Source organism: Saccostrea cucullata, unplaced genomic scaffold (assembly GCF_032062105.1).
Source record: "Saccostrea cucullata isolate Sc308-1 unplaced genomic scaffold, CSIRO_AGI_Scuc_v1 ctg1723, whole genome shotgun sequence".
NCBI lineage: Eukaryota > Metazoa > Mollusca > Bivalvia > Ostreida > Ostreidae > Saccostrea > Saccostrea cuccullata.
The window spans coordinates 156,324-161,077 of NW_026922561.1; the positions used below are offsets into that span (position 1 = coordinate 156,324).

Below are 4,754 nucleotides of genomic sequence, written 5' to 3' on the forward strand. Positions count from 1 at the left end.
CGATAACGCTCCAATTTTTCTCATGAATTCCGGCATAGATGTCCTTCAGAAATGACCTGGCCTACAGCAAAATCATGAAACATACATGTTGATAGCTTGTGTTCTAAGTTACAGTTATTGAACAATTATTTTGGTTATCACGAGATATTCTGATGGGTGGTGACGAGTTCGCGCTAGCGAACGAGTTCACACCCATCAGAATATAACGTGATACCCAAAATAATTTGTTCAATAAGGAACTTGTATCATGTCAATCATTGGTCACTTGACCTTTTGTCTACGCTCCTCCCAGATTGTCAAACTTGCTTTCGCGCCACCATCATTTCCGCGCGGTCTTGCAGAGCGTCAAGATGGAGGTTGACGAGTGTCCCGCATCAGAATATTTACTAAATGAATTTCCAGACCCATTTGACATTTTTCAGTCGGATATAGATGACGTAACACTGTCCCAGGTCTGTGAACAGTTAGAAAAAGAAAATGACGTATTTGAAGGTTTTCCGAAGTTGTCTATGTCTCAGACAATGCATGAATATGGACTAACCACGCCGAACGACATATCCAACGACATGGATATTATGTCATCAGAATGCACAAATACTGGAAACTTTGACCTGGATTTTACTGATTCGAAGCCTTTTGTGAAGGAATCTGCGGCAAGTAACCGTTTTATTACACCCCTGTCAGAGACTGAAATTAAAGATTTAATAGAGTTCCATGAGAATCGCAATACCAAGAAGAACACAGCCTGGGCGTTCCGGGTTTTTGAGTCTTGGCGCTCACATAGAAATGATTTCGGCGAAATAGTGAAAGCGTTACATGAAATGAAAACTGAAAGATTAATTACTATCTTGGACGATTTATCGTTGAAACTAGAAAACAGGATGGACAGCCGTACCCCCCTCGTTCACTGTACCTCATTGCTTGCGGACTCTTACGACACCTGCAAGACATAAAAGTGTATGACAAAAACTTTCTGTGCACCAAATCGTTGAAGTTTTCTGAATTCCGAAAAATACTTGATGCTAGAATGAAAGAGCTGCTACAAATGGGATATGGTACCAAGGTAAGATAAACATTATGCTGATAATGGTCTAGCAGAGGCGTAGTCACAAACTTTAAAAGTGGGGGGGCTCAAGTCCAGAAATTCTTCAACAAGCAAAAAAAAAAAAAAATGAAAATTCACCAAACTCGAAAATCCTATTTCGGTGGGGGGTAGTGGCCAACTTTTTTTTCAATAGCTGTGATTTTGTTCTTCATTAAAAAGTGGGGGCACAGACATACTCTTGCCCCTCCAGATCTGAAAGTGGGGGGGGGGGGGTAATCCCCCCCTGTGACTACGCCTATGTCTAGATTTACGTGGACTCAAGGTCTAGAAAAATATAAATCTGTCACTAAGATATTTATTCCAGACTCAAATGTTATTTTGATACAACGTCAATGTTGTTGATAATGTTTCAATTTAAATATTATATCCTTGCCTGTTTCATATGGGTTGATGGACGATCGTATACAGATTTCTCGTAATTTTAGTCTACTTGTGAATAAGATCTGTCAAGAACAATATTTAAGTGTTTTTTTTTTGGGGGGGGGCCAGATTTTGAAAATAAATATAGTTCTCGAATAAGTTGAAAATAAATAATCGGACTCGAAATTATTTTCAAGACCCACACTCTTTTTTCAGAATTAATTGATCATCACCTTAAAAATGATCTATTTTCATGTTTATCCTAGTGATTTATAAATTTTTTTATTGCTTCAATTGCATTAAAAGTCAAGCAGACTCAGGCCATTTTACCGGAAGACGAGGAAGTCCTTTGGGAGAAAGGCGTCTTTGGAAACTCAAATGCGGAGGCATTACAGAGTACTGTGTTCTTTTATGCATGTAAGCTGTTTGCCCTGATGGGTCACGACGAGCACCACCAGCTGCAGTGTGATCATTTTTCAATTGGAGAGGATCAATCTCCTCTGATCGCCCCATTTTCAGTAACTGCAACATTTCTTTTAATTTAAAGTAATGGGAATTACTCGAGGTGCTGCATGTGAGTTAGGCATGTGTAAAAACTGTTCGTTTGGTTTCCTTTATTGACTTGTGTACGTGTTCGAACTTTTGCTAAGGCTGTAAATTCTCTATATGATGAAATTGGCTAGGGCCATAAATTCTCTATATGTATCATCGAAGCAGTTTTAATTAAAAAACGCAACCATGATACCAGGGGATTTATTTCCGAGGTGCTGCATATGAGCTATGCATGTGTAAAAACTTTTCGTTTTGTTTTCTTTTTTGACCTGTTAATGTGTTGAAACTTTAGCTAAGGTTGTAAATTCTCTCTATGTTAAACTTTGGCTAGGGCCAATCTGTATATATTTCAAGCAGTTTTAATTTCTAGATTGTTCATTGTAGCCAGCATAAAATAAAAACATTGTTTGACACGTTCTGTTGCTTTCATTCTCAGGTAGGCTAGGCTTGCGGTATCATGTATATTTTGGTTCTTTTGCCACTTTGAAACACTAATTCATGTTCTGAAAAAACTCTGGATCCTCCAGAAATGTAAAAATGCATGTTACTCCATCGGCTCGATGATGATTACAACCGTACGTTACACAAAAATCATTTTTGCCAACCAAAACATCTGTTCAAAAGCTATGTAGGATAAGGCCTAGCTGAACAATGCCCAGATCCAAAATCCAGCTAGAAAACGGGAAACAAAAACAAAGTCCCTGAAATATTTTCCCAAAAGGTAAGAATGCAACAATACGTAAAAAAATCGCCTGGATTTTAAATACATATGTGTTTTATACATGTTTACAACTGTTTCATGTACTACATTTAAGGAATCGCTGTCTAGTTTGTACAGTACCGGTATTCTATGACATCAACGTTACTAGTAGTGGGAAACCCGTTAATACGTTCTGCATAAATTATCCCACGTTTCCCACTAGCGTTGATGTCACTGGCCTGGCACACCTGTACTTATGAAACAATATACTAACTAGACAGTGATTCCTTATCCCTATTTCATTTTGATATAAAATTGTAGATTTAGATTTAATAAATGTTGACTAATAGATGTAAATTATATGAAACCTCCCAGACTGCACACTGTATGCTAAAATAAATATCAGTTTCTTTGGGGGGGAGGAGGGGGTATATAACAGACACTGTGCTTAAAGGTGGTGCCCGATTTTGCGGTTAAAATCATAAATTGAATAAATGAATGATTAGTGTTACTGAACCTGTAGCATATGTTTTTTTTAATGTAATTTTTTTTAAAAAAGGTTAATATATAGATCTAAGTAGATTGTATGATATTTAATTTTTATTCATATAGGGAACACTTAGTAGAAGGCCTCCTAATAAATATACAAGATCTTATAAGCCAGTAACAGCAACCTCATCTTGTTTTCCGGAAAGAACAGGTAAACTTATATGTTTATTTGGCAATAAGACTTATGTAACACTTTTTCAGATACCAATTAAAATAGTTATTATTATTTAAGGAGTGATTATTTAGAGATATACTTCACAGACTGCAGGGAATGAGTTAAATGCTTCACTTTTTTTTATTTTAGTAGAAACTACATTGGCTGATAAACACCCAACAGCTACAGATGGACAGCATGAATCTGACCAAGAGTCATCTGCAGCTGTTAAGGCAATACATAAATATACATGTATATATGTACATATTTCTATCAATATTCAAATTTATGTTTGAAATAACAGTCTAAATTAAAAAATATATATACACCAATATTGCACTTCAATATATCTATAAAAGCTCGTTTACTTATAAACTATCTTTTAGCAAATATTTTAAATATTTTGTGGATTGAGTGCACGATTAATTACTGATTACTTTCTTAATTAATTTAACAGGCAACAGAGAACAATGGCCATGATTATTTGAAAATACTTTCTGATGAAAAGAGGTACTATCTTCCATCTGCTCATACATTCCAAAGGAGATCGAGTGTCTGAGAGAGGAAGGAATGAAAACTCTGCATGGGAGATTGGAGAGGAGGGTTCATGTTTTTGTTGATTTCACTTCAAAGACCCAAATTTCTGTGCTTTTTCAATACTGTTCAAAGAGATTCTAAAATATACCATGAAATGGTACCAAAAATAATCAGTTGTTCAATTTTTGCACGGGCTTGTATCTTGAGGTTTTCAATGCATTTTTTTTTTACATATCTACAATAAAAAGCTTCATCCATGCAGTATTTCCATGATGAAAGAACAACATAAGTCCAATCATTTGATCTGGATGGCTAAGGTGTAAAGAAAAAGCCTGGCATTACTAGAAAATTCAGTCTGCGAGAGGAATAATGAATTGAAGCTTATAGTGAAGTGATTTTCATTCTGCGTCTTAAAAATATAAAACTAATTTAACTAAGATATTAAAAAAAATTATGGTTACAACGAAGCAAAATTGTTTGTCCCTGGCATTTGTAGTCTTCATTATAAGCATGTTTTATTGTATATGTATTTCCGGATGAGATGAGTAAAATATTGTTATCTTTTGTTATTAATAACAAAAAAGACCAATAGTTATATTGTCTTGCACAAAAAAAATATTGGAGTTAAAAAGTTATGCAAAATACACAATGACATACACATCATCAAGTGCTCATTATGTGAAAAATATTATTACATGTTTCTGTTTTATAAAAATTACTACAAGTATTACATCACATGTATATTGAAGGGATAAATATTATGTTGAAGGTTGTCTACCGGTAGTTTTTTTTTTTCA

General features: G+C 35.0%; 1 pseudogene; it reads left to right on the top strand.

Moving 5' to 3' along the window:
- Positions 1-283: 283 nt before the first annotated feature.
- Positions 284-3,979, top strand: LOC134261964 (uncharacterized; annotated as a pseudogene).
- The last annotated feature ends 775 nt before the right edge of the window (positions 3,980-4,754 follow it).